The sequence below is a fragment of the Leuresthes tenuis genome, unplaced genomic scaffold (genome assembly GCF_036924035.1).
Source record: "Leuresthes tenuis unplaced genomic scaffold, fLeuTen1.0.hap1 SCAF_6, whole genome shotgun sequence".
Taxonomy (NCBI): Eukaryota; Metazoa; Chordata; class Actinopteri; order Atheriniformes; family Atherinopsidae; genus Leuresthes; species Leuresthes tenuis.
The window spans coordinates 32,639,538-32,654,642 of NW_027325360.1; the positions used below are offsets into that span (position 1 = coordinate 32,639,538).

A 15,105-nucleotide genomic window follows, 5' to 3' on the forward strand; every position below is an offset into this window, starting at 1 on the left:
CACCAACTGCCACCTTTGGTCCTTCTCTTTGTTGGCTTGACTGTGGCTTTACCGTCTTTAATTTGTTGGCAAAAGATTTAGGGCAATCTCTGAAGAGGTGATTTAATTCTCCACAGAGATTACATTTCCTGCCATTTGGACACTCTCCAAAAGTTTGCCCAGTTTCTCTGCTCTTCCCACATAACACCTTGGTACAAGCCTCAACCAGGTGCCCATGCTCACCACACTTGCGGCAGAACTTGGGCTACCCCTGGTAGTGGATGTAACCTCGGTTTTCAAGGTGGCAAGAGTGTCGCCCACCCGCTGCACTGAACACTCTTCAGCCCTTTTAAATGGTATAACTTTGCACTCCCGCACGCTCCAGCAAGCACCATTCAAGCAACAACTTTGCACTCCAGCTTCGAACATCGGCACAGTCGCAACAAGTAAGGCGACTCTACTCAGAGATGTCACTCTGCACAGTAAGAAGATTTCTTTTGCACAGACAGAAAGGGCTTCACCCGCAAAGGTAAAGCCTGCCAAAAATAGAAACAACTCATTAGTGCTGCTCTCCACAGAAATCTTTAGTAAAAGGCGAAAGACTTGTACGTTATGAAGAGAAACCAGAGTACGATTATCCGTCACTGCGGGAGAAGGGCATCAGGCTAGTTGGCATAGCCACCTTCCCCATGGTGAGCTTTGCTTGGTTGAGACACTTGCTCCCCCCCCCCCCTTGCTCCTCGGCTGACCAACTAGGAACAATGGGGCCCTATTCGATGGCTGCCTTGTCTTTTACTCTGTGCAAAAGACAAGGCAGCAACAAAAACACCACGAGAATCCCGTATTGAGGCTTTGTTCTGATCGCTCATTCGGTGTCGCGTTTCTTTCAAGCAATTCTCCCGGTTAGCCCACATTTGGCTCGCTCCCATAGCCGTGTTAAAGTCTACTTCGCATTCACTCTCTTTTCTCAGCAGACTCTTGGGATTTTATCTATAAAATGAATTCCTTCACTCAAATTATGTGAAAACTGCTTTGTCCTCAATATTTACCATGTCTAGAAAGATTTAAACAAAAAAAACAACGTTTTACTTTGCAGTAAAAGAAAGAGCAAATCTAAAGTTTCAGGAATCCGAGAATAAGCTTACTTTCATGAGTTCTTCACGATTTCGGATTTTGCTATAAAATGAATTCCTTCACTCAAACTAAATTAAAACTGCTAAACCGCTAATCTGTTATATGTAAGGCAGATGTCAAATTCACCGAAATAGGATCAAAGGGTATTCGGCCAATCGAGCTGTAGCAGCTTCGGTAAAAGAGTATAAGTTGAAGAGTTTGTGAATAAAGGTGTGCGCACACATAGTGTGCTGTACGAAAATAGGCAGGGAGCAATGCTGGCTGGGGTATATGTTCTTGTATGTTGTCTGACTGTTTGATTTGAATGTGTTGTGTAAGTGTCCTGTTGAATGTTACATGTTTGGGCTTTGACACGCTTCACTGTGGTTGTTAACTGTGTGGTGTGTCCTGAAATGTTATATGTTTGGGCTGTGTGACATGCTTAATGCTTGTCAGTAGCTACCCACTTATTCATATATAGCAACTGACAACATAAGAAGTCCGGACATACTTTGATAGTAGTTGTAGAAGTATCCCTATTGATAATAGATCACTAATTCATAGTGATAGAACAGTAGATGAACAGGTGCTTGCACATGTCTCACGAAAATAAAATGGGTGTATGATTGCTGACGGCAGAGCAATACTGCCAAACTTATGAGTTCTTGTGGGAAACTTGATTCAGTGTCTTGACGTGTATACGCTGTTTCGCTGACTTGATTGTCACAAGAAACAAAGTGTGTTTGATAAGATCCGACCATTTTATTACGGGAGGATCACTATGTATGGATTCTGATGTGACTGATAAACCCATTTGTATCTTAAGCATAATCTAATACGTGAGACAACGCCCTGGCACACGATAAAAAAAAAAAAAGAGAGAGAGCGGTTTTGTGTCCCCACAGTCCATAATGTAGAAAAGAGAGAAAAAAGCCTTTCTGATTTGGTGTGTGTGCTCATAGTGCAGAGTGTAGAGAAAAGAAAGCCGTTTTGGTGTCACGGGTGTTGTGACTTACACACACACATTTCTAAATTGAGAAAGGAAATTATTTTAGAGGAAGCACTAGAGTTTAGATCCCACATTTGTTGATAGGCATTCATTTATTTCTTCACTTCTGATGAAGTTTCAACAATAAACAACAAACTTTGTATTATGAGAAAGAACCAGACTCATTCTTCAGGAATCCGAAAATAAGCTCTATTTTATGAGTTATGCACGAATTCGGATTCTCCTATAAAACGAATTCATTAACTCAAACCAAGTTAAGACTGCTTTGTCCTTCATATTTATTCATGTCTAATCAAGTTTCAACGATAAACAACGTTGTACTTTGTAGAATGAGAAAGAACTTCTTCAGCAATAAGCATCTCTCGACATATGACGAAATACAGATTTTGCTATAAAATTAATTCCTTCTATCAGCCTGACTTAAAACTGTTTGTCCTCCTTATTTATCCACTTCAAATCAAGTTTCAACAATTAAAAAAAATTTGTAGTTTGAGAAAGAACAACTTAATCTTCAGCAATCAGTATAAAAAGAGGTGCAAATGCCAACCATACCTAACTAAAAGGTGGAGCGGAAGTATTCAGCTGCAAGTAGGTGTGAATGTTCGACCATAATTTGTAAAAAGCGGGTAAGAAAAGGTTCGAATGCCCGACTATATATTAACAAAAGCGGGAGGGGAGGTCTTCGGATGAGAGTGGGTGAGAATTTCCAACCATAATCTATAAAATACGGTGAAAAAAAATATGTGAATGCCTCATAGAACACTAAAAGCGGAAGTGTTCGGCTGCAAGAAGGTGTGAATGTCCGACTATATTTGGTGAAAAGCAGGTGAAGCAAGGTCTGAATGCCCAACCTTACATCATCAAAAGCGAGATCAGAGGTGTTTGGCTGCAAGAAGGCCATAGTTTGCCAAAAGCGGGTAAGGTGCGAATGACCGACTAAATATCAACAAAAGTGAGTGCGGAGGTCTTCGGATGCAAGTGGGTGTGAATATCCCACCATACAAGTATGGTGGAGAGGAAGCTGTGAATGGCCGACCATAGTAAAAGGCGGGTGAGAGAAGGTGCGAATGTCAAACCATACATAATCAAAACAGGGAGCGGAGGTGTTCAGCTGCAAGACGGTCTGAATGTCCATCAATAATTGCTAGAAAACATGAAAGAAAATTTTCGAATATCAAACTGCACATGATCATAAGCGGGAGAGGAGGTGTTCAGCTGCAAGAAGGTGTGAATGTCTACCCATAATTACTGAAAAATGGGTAAGAAAAGGTGTGAATGCCTAACCATACATCATCAAAAGAGGGAGCGGAGGTGTTCCGCTGTAAGACGGTGTGAATATCCGACCATAGATGGTAAAAAGCGGGTAAGAAAAGGTTAAATTACCCGACTGTACACAATCAAAAGAGGGAGCGGAGTTGTTCAGCTAAGAGAAGGTGTGAAAGTCCGACCTTGGTTTGTAAAAAGCGGGTAAGAAAAGGTTCGTATGCCCGAATATACACCATCAAAAGCAGAAGCGGAGGTGTTCGGCTGCAAGATATTGTGAACGTCCGACCAAAGTTTGTAAAAAGCAGTTAAGAAAAGGTTCGAATATCTAACCAAACATAATCAAAAGCAGGAGCAGAGCTGTTCGACTGGAAGTAGATGTGAATGTCACATCATAATTTGGAAAAAGCTGATGAGAAAGGGTGAGAATGCCCGACTATACACCATCAAATGCGGTAGCGGAGTTGTTCGGCTGTGAGTAGGTGTGAATCTCCAACCATAATTGCTGAAAAATGTGTTAGAAAAGGTAAAAATGCCGGTCCATACATAATCAAAATCGGGAGAGGTGGTGTTCAGCTGCAAGAAGGTCTAAATGTCCATCAATAATTGCTAGAAAACATGAAAGAAAACTTTCGAAAATTAAACCACACATGATCATAAGTGGGAGAGGAGGTGTTCAGCTGCAAGAAGGTGTGAATGTCCACCCATACATCATCAAAAGCAGGAGTGGAAGTGTTCGGCTACAAGAAGGTGTGAACGTCCAACCAAAGTTTGTAAAAAGCAGTTAAGAAAAGGTTCGAATATCCAACCATACATAATCAAAAGCGGGAGCAGAGCTGTTCGACTGCAAGTAGGTGTGAATGTCAGATCATAATTTGCAAAAAACTGATGAGAAAGGGTGAGAATGCCCGACTATACACCATCAAATGCGGTAGCGGAGTTGTTCGGCTGTGAGTAGGTGTGAATCTCCAACCATAATTGCTGAAAAATGTGTTAGAAAAGGTAAAAATGCCGGTCCATACATAATCAAAATCGGGAGAGGTGGTGTTCAGCTGCAAGAAGGTCTAAATGTCCATAAATAGTTGCTAGAAAACATGAAAGAAAATTTTCGAAAATCAAACCACACATGATCATAAGTGGGAGAGGAGGTGTTCAGCTGCAAGAAGGTGTGAATGTCCACCCATACATCATCAAAAGCAGGAGTGGAAGTGTTCGGCTACAAGAAGGTGTGAACGTCCAACCAAAATATGTAAAAAGCAGTTAAGAAAAGGTTCGAATATCCAACCAAACATAATCAAAAGCGGGAGCAGAGCTTTTCGACTGCAAGTAGGTGTGAATGTCAGATCATAATTTGCAAAAAGCTGATGAGAAAGGTTGAGAATGCCCGACTATACATCATCAAATGCGGGAGCGGAGTTGTTCGGCTGTGAGTAGGTGTGCATCTCCGACCATAATTGCTGAAAAATGTGTTAGAAAAGGTAAAAATGCCGGTCCATACATCATCAAAATCGGGAGAGGTGGTGTTCGGCTGCAAGTAGGTGTGAATGTCCAGCCATAATTACTCACAAACGGGTAAGAAAAGGTAGTATTGCCAGACCATATATGATCAAAACAGGGAGCGGAGGTGGTTCAGCTGCAAGAAGGTTTGAATGTCCGACTAAAGTTCAAATATATTAAAGAAAGAGGGAGGAGAGGTCTTCGGATGAGAGTGGTTGAAAATATCTGACCATAATGTATAAAATGCGGTGAAAAAAAGGTGTGATAGAACACTAAAAGGTGGAGCGGAAGTGTTCGGCTGCAAGAAGGTGTGAATGTCCGACTATATTTGGTGAAAAGCAGGTGAAGCAAGGTCTGAATGCCCAACCTTACATCATCAAAAGCGAGATCAGAGGTGTTTGGCTGCAAGAAGGCCATAGTTTGCCAAAAGCGGGTAAGATGCGAATGTCCGACTAAATATCAACAAAATTTGGGGCAGTGGGTGTGAATATCCAACCATACAAGTATGGTGGAGAGGAAGCTGTGAATAGCCGACCATAGTTTGGAAAAAGCGGGTAAGAAAAGGTTTGAGTACCCGAACATACACCATCAAAAGAGGGAGCGGAGGTGTTCCGCTGTACGAAGGTGTGAATGTCCGACCATAGTTGGTAAAAAGCGGGTAAGAAAAGGTTAAAATACCCGACTGTACACAATCAATAGCGGGAGCGGATGTGTTCGGCTACAAGAAGGTGTGAAAGTCCGACCATGGTTTGTAAAAAGTGGGTAAGAAAAGGTGCGAATGTCCGACAATGTATGATCAAAAGAGAGAGCGGAGGTTTTCGGATACAAGAAGGTTTGAATGTCCCACCATAGTTTGGAAAAAGCGGGTAAGAAAAGGTTCGAATGCCCGACTATACACCATCAAAAGCGGGAGCAGAGGTGTTCCGCTGTAAGACGGTGTGAATGTCCGACCATAGTTGGTAAAAAGCGGGTAAGAAAAGGTTAAAATACCCGACTGTACACAATCAATAGCGGGAGCGGAGTTGTTCGGCTACAAGAAGGTGTGAAAGTCCGACCATGGTTTGTAAAAACCGGGAAGAAAAGGCTCGAAAGCCCGACTATACACCATCAAAAAGAAGGTTTGAATGTCCATCAATAACTGCTTTAAAACAAGAAAGTAAATTTTCGAATATCAAACCGTACATGATCATAAGCGGGAGAGGAGGTGTTCCGCTGTAAGACGGTGTGAATGTCCGACCATAGTTGGTAAAAAGCGGGTAAGAAAAGGTTAAAATACCCGACTCTACACAATCAATAGCGGGAGCGGAGTTGTTCGGCTACTAAAAGGTGTGAAAGTCCGACCCTGGTTTGTAAAAAGCGGGTAAGAAAAGGTTCGAATGCCCGAACATACACCATCAAAAGAGGGAGCGGAGGTGTTCCGCTGTAAGACGGTGTGAATGTCCGATCATAGTTGGTAAAAAGCGGGTAAGAAAAGGTTAAAATACCCGACTGTACACAATCAAAAGAGGGAGCGGAGTTGTTCAGCTAAGAGAAGGTGTGAAAGTCCGACCATGGTTTGTAAAAAGCGGGTAAGAAAAGGTTCGTATGCCCGAATATACACTATCAAAAGCGGAAGCGTAGGTGTTCGGCTGCAAGAAGGTGTGAACGTCCGACCAAAGTTTGTAAAAAAGCAGTTAAGAAAAGGTTCGAATATCTAACCAAACATAATCAAAAGCGGGAGCAGAGCTGTTCGACTGCAAGTGGGTGTGAATGTTAGAGAATAATTTGCAAAAAGCTGATGAGAAAGGGTGAGAAATCCCGCCTATACACCATCAAATGCGGTAGCGGAGTTGTTCGGCTGTGAGTAGGTGTGATTCTCCAACCATAATTGCTGAAAAATGTGTTAGAAAAGGTAAGAATGCCGGTCCATACATCATCAAAAGCGGGAGAGGTGGTATTCGGCTGCAAGTAGGTGTGAATGTCCATTAATAATTGCTTTAAAACATGAAAGAAAATTTTCGAATATCAAACCTTACATGATCATTAGCGGGAGAGGAGATGTTCAGCTGCAAGAAGATGTGAATATCCACCCATAATTACTGAAAAATGGGTAGGAAAAGATGCGAATGTCCAACCGTAAATCATCAAAAGCAGGAGTGGAGTTGTTCAGCTACAAGAAGGTATGAAAGTCCAACCATGGTTTGTAAAAAGCGGGTAAGAGAAGGTTCGAATACCCGAATATATACCATCAAAAGCGGAAGCGGGGGTGTTCGGCTGCAAGAAGGTGTGAACGTCCGACCAAAGTTTGTAAAAAGCAGTTAAGAAAAGGTTTGAATATCCAACCGAACATAATCAAAAGCGGGAGCAGAGCTGTTCGACTGCAAGTAGGTGTGAATGTCAGATCATAATTGCTGAAAAATGTGATAGAAAAGACTAGAATGCCGGACAATACATCATCAAAAGCGGGAGAGGTGGTTTTTCGGCTGCAAGTAGGTGTGAATGTCCAGCCATAATTACTCACAAACGGGGGAAGAAAAGGTAGTATTTCCAGACCACACATGATCAAAACAGGGAATGGAGGTGGTTCAGCTGCAAGGTGTGAGACAAGGGGCGAATGCCCGACAATGTATGATCAAAAGAGGGAGCGGAGGTTTTCGGCTGCAAGGTCTGAATGTCCAACCATAATTTGTAAAAATCGGGGAAGAAAAGGCTCGAAAGCCCGACTATACACCATCAAAAGTGGGAGCAGAGGTGTTCAGGTGCAAGAAGGTCTGAATGTCCGACCAATAATTACTGAAAAATGGGTAAGAAAAGGTGCGAATGCCAAATCATACATCATCAAAAGCAGGAGTGGATGTGTTCGGCTACAAGAAGGTTTGAATGTCCAACCAAAGTTTGTAAAAAGCATTAAGAAAATGTTCGAATATCCAACCAAACATAATCAAAAGCGGGAGCAGAGCTGTTCGACTGCAAGTAGGTGTGAATATCAGATCATAATTTGCAAAAAGCTGATGAGAAAGGGTGAGAATGCCCGACTATACACTATCAAATGTGGGAGCGGAGGTGTTCGTCTGTGAGTAGGTGTGAATGTCCGACCATAATTGCTGAAAAATGTGTTAGAAAAGGTAAGAATGCCGGACCATATATCATCAAAAGCGGGAGAGGTTGTGTTCGGCTGCAAGAAGGTGTGAATGTCCAGCCATAATTACTCACAAACGGGTAAGAAAAGGTACTATTGCCAGACCATATATGATCAAAACAGGGAGCGGAGGTGGTTCAGCTGCAAGAAGGTTTGAATGTCCGACTAAAGTTTGTAAAAAGCGGGTAAGACAAGGTGTGAATGCCCGACAATGTATGATCAAAAGAGGAGCGGAGGTTTTCGGCTGCAAGAAAGTCTGAATGTCCACCCATAATTACTGAAAAATGGGTAAGAAAAGGTGCGAAAGCCCAACCGCACATGATCATAAGTGGATGAGAAGGTGTTCGACTGCAAGTAGGTGTGAATGTAAGATCATAATTTGTAAAAAGCGGGTAAGAAAAGGTAAGAATGCCCAACCATAAATTATCAAAAGCGGCAGCAGAGTTTCGGCTGGTATTTATCAATGTCTAGATAGATTTCAACAAAAAACAACGTTGTACTTTGCAGTAAAAGAAAGTGCAAATCAAAAGTTTTAGGAATCCGAGAATAAGCTTATTTTCATGAGTTCTGCACGATTTCGGATTTTATGTATAAAATGAATTTCTTCACGCAAACTAAGTTAACACCGCTTTGTCCTTCATATGTACCCATTTCTACATATATTTCAAGCATAAACTTCCTCATATTACCCTGAATGAGAAAGAGCCACACTTGTGATTAAGCCATACCTCCCTTTTGAGGAGTTCTGCATGATTTGGGATTTTATCTATAAAATCAATTCCTTCACTCAAACTAAGTTAACACTGCTTTGTCTTTCATATGTATCCATTTCTACATATATTTCAAGCATAAACTTCCTCATACTACCCTGAATGAGAAAGAGCCACACTTGTGATTAAGCCATACGCCCCTTTTGAGGAGTTCTGCATGATTTGGGATTTTATCTATAAAATCAATTCCTTCACTCAAACTATGTTAAAACGGCTTTTACCTTCATATTTATCAATGTCTCGATAGATTTAAACAAAAAAACAACGTTGTACTTTGCAGTAAAAGAAAGAGCCAATCAAAAGTTTAAGGAATCCGAGAATAAGCTTATTTTCATGAGTTCTGCACGATTTCGGATTTTATGTATAAAATGAATTCATTCACTCAAACCAAGTTAAAACTGCTTTTTCATTCATATTTATCAATGTCTAGATCGACTTCAACAAAGAACAACATTGTATTTTGCAGTAGAAGAAAGAGCAAAACTGAAGGATCAGGAATCCGAGAATAAGCTTATTTTCTTATGGGCAAGTGGGAACTGCTTTGTCCTTCATATTTATCAATGTGTAGATGGATTTCAACTTCTTCTACTGCAAAGTCCAATGTTTTTCTTTGTTGAAGTCGATCTAGACATTGATGGATATGGAAGGACAAAGCAGTTTTAACTTGGTTTGAGCAAAGCAATTAATTTTATAGCAAAATCCGAAATCGTGCAGAACTCATGAAAGCAGGCTTATACTCGGATTCCTGATTTGCTCTTTCTTTTACTGCAAAGTACAACGTTGTTTTTTGTTTAAATCTTTCTAGACATGGTAAATATGAAGGACAAATCAGTTTTAACATAGTTTGAGTGAAGTAATGCATTTTATAAGCAAAATCCCAAATCATGCAGAACTCACGAAAAGCTTTTTCTCGCTTTTCACTGCTTTTTACAAACTTTGGTCGGACGTTCACACCTACTCACAGCTGGACACCTCCGCTCCCGCTTTTGATCATACAATGTCGGGACATCGCTCCTTGTCTTACCAGCTTTTTACAAACTTTAGTCGAACATTCACACCTTCTTGCAGCTGAACACCTCCGCTCCCGCTTTTGATGATGTATAGTCGGGCTTTCGAGCCTTTTCTTACCCGGTTTTTACAAATTATGGTTGGACATTCAGACCTTGCAGCCGAACACCTCCGCTCTCTCTTTTGATCATACATTGTTGGGCATTGGCACCTTGTCTTACCCGCTTTTTACAAACTATAGTCAGACATTTACACCTTGCAGCTGATCCTCCGCTCCCTGTTTTGATCATGTATGGTCTGGCAATACTACCTTTTCTTCCCCCGTTTGTGAGTAATTATGGCTGGACATTCACACCTACTTGCAGTCGAACAGCTCTGCTCCCGCTTTTGATTATGTTTGGTTGGATATTCGAACCTTTTCTTAACTGCTTTTTACAAACCATGGTCGGACTTTCACACCTTCTTGTAGCCGAACAACTCCGCTCCCGCTATTGATTGTGTACAGTCGGGTATTTTAACCTTTTCTTACCCGCTTTTTACCAACTATGGTCGGACATTCACACCGTCTTACAGCGGAACACCTCCGCTCCGGCTTTTTATGGTGTATAGTCGGGCATTCGAACCTTTTCTTACCCGCTATTTACAAACTATGGTAGGACATTCAAACCTTCGTGTATCCGAAAACCTCCGCTCTCTCTTTTGATCATACATTGTCGGACATTTGCACCTTTTCTTACCCGCTTTTTACAAACCATGGTCGGACTGTCACACCGTCTTGTAGCCGAACACATCCGCTCCCGCTATTGATTGTGTACAGCCGGGTATTTTAACCTTCTCTTACCCGCTTTTTACCAAGTATGGTCGGACATTCACACCTTCGTACAGCGGAACACCTCCGCTCCCTCTTTTGATGGTGTATGTTCGGGCATTCAAACCTTTTCTTACCCGCTTTTTCCAAACATTGGTCGGCTATTCACAGCTTCCTCTCCACCATACTTGTATGGTGGGATATTCACACCCACTTGCATCCGAAAACCTCCGCCCCAAATTTTGTTGATATTTAGTCGGACATTCGCACCTTACCCGCTTTTGGCAAACTTTGGCCTTCTTGCAGCCAAACAACTCTGATCTTGCTTTTGATGATGTAAGGTTGGGCATTCAGACCTTGCTTCACCTGCTTTTCACCAAATATAGTCGGACATTCACACCTTCTTGCAGCCGAACACTTCCGCTCCACCTTTTAGTGTTCTATCACACCTTTTTTTTCACCGCATTTTATACATTATGGTTGGAAATTTTGAAACCACTTTCATCCGAAGACCTCTCCTCCCGCTTTTGTTAATATATTTGAACTTTAGTTTGACATTCAAACCTTCTTGCAGCTGAACCACCTCCGCTCCCTGTTTTGATCATATATGGTCTGGCAATACTACCTTTTCTTACCCGTTTGTGAGTAATTATGGCTGGACATTCACACCTACTTGCAGCCGAACACAACCTCTCTCGCTTTTGATGATGTATGGACTGGCATTTTTACCTTTTCTCACACATTTTTCAGCAATTATGGTCGGAGATTCACACCTACTCACAGCCGAACAACTCCGCTCCTGCATTTGATGATGTATAGTCGGGCATTCTCACCCTTTCTCATCAGCTTTTTGCAAATTATGATCTGACATTCACACCTACTTGCAGTCGAACAGCTCTGCTCCCGCTTTTGATTATGTTTTTTTGGACATTCGAACCTTTTCTTAACTTCTTTTTACATATTTTGGTTGGACGTTCACACCTTCTTGTAGCCGAACACTTCCACTCCTGCTTTTGATGATGTATGGTTGGGCATTCACACCTTTTTTTTGCCCATTTTTCAGGAATTATGGGTGGACATTCACACCTTGCAGCTGAACACCTCCTATCCCACTTATGATCATGTGCGGTTTGATTTTCGAAAAGTTTCTTTCATGTTTTCTAGCAATTATTGATGGACATGTAGACCTTCTTGCAGCTGAACACCTCCGCTCCCGCTTTTGATCATACATTGTCAGGCATTCGCACCTTGTCTTACCCACTTTTTACAAACTTTAGTCGAACAGTCACACCTTTTTGCAGCCGAACACCACCTCTACCGCTTTTGATGATGTATGGTCCAGCATTCTTACCTTTTCTAACACATTCTTCAGCAATTATGGTCGGACATTCACACCTACTCAGAGCCGAACCCCTCCGCTCCCGCATTTGATGGTCTATAGTCGGGCATTCTACAGCGGAAAAGACTCATTCTTATGTTTGGTTAGATATTCGAACCTTTTCTTAACTGCTTTTTACAAACTTTGGTCGGACGTTCACAATATCTTGCAGCCGAACACCTCCGCTTCCGCTTTTGATGGTGTATATTCGGGCATACGAACCTTTTCTTACCCGCTTTTTACAAACCAAGGTCGGACTTTCACACCTTCTCTTAGCTGAACAACTCCGCTCCCTCTTTTGATTGTGTACAGTTGGGTAATTTCACCTTTTCTTACCCGCTTTTTACCATCTATGGTCAGACATTCACACCTTCTTACAGCGGAACACCTCCGCTCCCTCCTTTGATGGTGTATGTTCGGGCATTCGAACCTTTTCTTACCCGCTTTTTACAAACTATGGTCAGACATTCAAACCTTCTTGTAGCCGAACACATCCACTCCTGCTTTTGATGATGGGTATTCAAACCTACTTGTTGCCCGCTTTTCATTAATTATGGGTGGACATACACACCTTGTCGCAGCCAAACACCTCCGCTCCCTGTTTTGATCATGTATGATTGGACATTCGCACCTTTTCTCACCCGCTTTTTACTATGGTCGGCCATTCACAGCTTCCTCTCCACCATACTTGTATGGTGGGATATTCACACCCACTTGCATCCGAAGACCTCCGCCCCCACTTTTGTTGATATTTAGTCGGTCATTCGCAGCTTACCCGCTTTTGGCAAACTATGGCCATCTTGCAGCCAAACACCTCTGATCTCGTTTTTGATGATGTAAGGTTGGGCATTCAGACCTTGCTTCACCTGCTTTTCACCAAATATAGTCGAACAGTCACACCTTCTTGCAGCCGAACACTTCTGCTCCACCTTTTAGTGTTCTATGGGGTATTCACACCTTTTTTTTCACCGCATTTTATTGATTATGGTTGGAAATTCTCACCCACTCTTATCCGAAGACCTCTCCTCCTGCTTTTGTTAATATATAGTCGGGCATTAAAACCTTTTCTTACCCGCTTTTTACAAATTATGGTCGAACATTCACACCTATTTGCAGCCGAACACCTCCGCTCCCGCTATTGATGGTGTATAGTCGGGCTTTCGAGCCTTTTCTTCCCCGGTTTTTACAAATTATGGTTGTACATTCAGACCTTGCAGCCGAAAACCTCCGCTCCCTCATTTGATCATACATTGTCAGGCATTCGCACCTTGTCTTACCCGCTTTTTATAAACTTTAGTCAGACATTCAAAACTTGCAGCTGAACCACCTCCGCTCCCTGTTTTGATAATGTATGGTCTGGCAATACTACCTTTTCTTACCGGTTTGTGAGTAATTATGGCTGGACATTCACACCTACTTGCAGCCGAACACCACTTTTCCCGCTTTTGATGATGTATGGTCCGGCATTCTAGTCTTTTCTAACACATTTTTCAGCAATTATGGTTTGACATTCACACCTACTCACAGCCGAACACTTCCGCTCCCGCATTTGATGGTGTATAGTCGGGCATTCTCACCCTTTCTCATCAGCTTTTTGCAAATTATGATCTGACATTCACACCTACTTGCAGTCGAACAGCTCTGCTCCCGCTTTTGATTATGTTTGGTTGGATATTCGAAACTTTTCTTCACTGCTTTTTACAAACTTTGGTCGGACGTTCACACCTTCTTGCAGCCGAACACCTCCGCTTCCGCTTTTGATGGTATATATTCGGGCATTCGAACCTTTTCTTACCCGCTTTTTACGAACCATGGTCGGACTTTCACACCTTCTTGTAGCCGAACAACTCCGCTCCCTCTTTTGATGGTGTATGTTCGGGCATTCGAACCTTTTCTTACCCGCATTTTACGAACTATGGTCGGACATTCAAACCTTCTTTTAGCCGAACACATCCACTCCTGCTTTTGATGATGTATGGTTGAGTATTCGCACCTTTTCTTACCCATTTTTTACAAACTATGGTCGGACATTCACACCTTCTTGCAGCTGAACACCTCCTCTCCCGCTTATGATGATGTGTGGTTTGATATTCGAAAATTTTCTTTCATGTTTTCTAACAATTATTGATGGACATTCAGACCTTCTTGCAGCTGAACACCTCCGCTCCCGCTTTTGATGATGTATAGTCGGGCTTTCGAGCCTTTTCTTCCCCGGTTTTTACAAAATTATTGTTGGACATTCAGACCTTCTTGCAGCCAAAAACCTCCGCTCCCTCTTTTGATCATACATTGTCGGGCATTCGCACCTTCTCTTACCCGCTTTTTACAAACCAGGGTTGGACTTTCACACCTTTTAGTAGCCGAACAACTCCGTTCCCGCTATTGATTGTGTACAGTCGGGTATTTTCACCTTTTCTTACCCGCTTTTTACCAACTATGGTCAGACATTCACACCTTCTTACAGTGGAACACCTCCGCTCCCTCTTTTGATGGTGTATGTTCGGGCATTCAAACCTTTTCTTACCCGCTTTTTACAAACTATGGTCGGACATTAAAACCTTCTTGCAGCCAAACACATCCACTCCTGCTTTTGATGATGTATGGTTGGGCATTCGTACCTTTTCTTACCCATTTTGCAGTAATTATGGGTGGAAATTCACACCTTTTTGCATTTTAACACCTCCTCTCACGCTTATGATCATGTGCGGTTTGATATTCGAAAATTCTCCTCCATGTTTTCTAGCAATTATTGATGGACATTTAGACCTTCTTGCAGCTGAACACCTCCGCTCCAGCTGTTGATGGTGTATAGTCGGGCTTTCGAGCCTTTTCTTCCCCGATTTTTACAAATTATGTATGGACATTCAGACCTTCTTTCAGCCGAAAACCTCCACTCCCTCCTTTGATGGTGTATGTTCGGGCATTCGAACCTTTTCTTACCCGCTTTTTACAAACTATGGTCAGACATTCAAACCTTCTTGTAGCCCAACACATCCACTCCTGCTTTTGATGATGGGTATTCAAACCTACTTATTGCCCGCTTTTCATTAATTATGGGTGGACATACACACCTTGTCGCAGCCAAACACCTCCGCTCCCTGTTTTGATCATGTATGGTTGGGCATTCGTACCTTTTCTTACCCATTTTGCAGTAATTATGGG

At 42.2% G+C, this 15,105-nt stretch overlaps 1 non-coding gene across 1 annotated transcript; it reads right to left on the bottom strand.

Moving 5' to 3' along the window:
* Positions 1-497: 497 nt before the first annotated feature.
* Positions 498-611, bottom strand: LOC140310683 (U5 spliceosomal RNA). The gene has a single exon (XR_011916730.1). It is a non-coding gene; the product is annotated as a U5 spliceosomal RNA (small nuclear RNA).
* Positions 612-15,105: the final 14,494 nt, after the last annotated feature.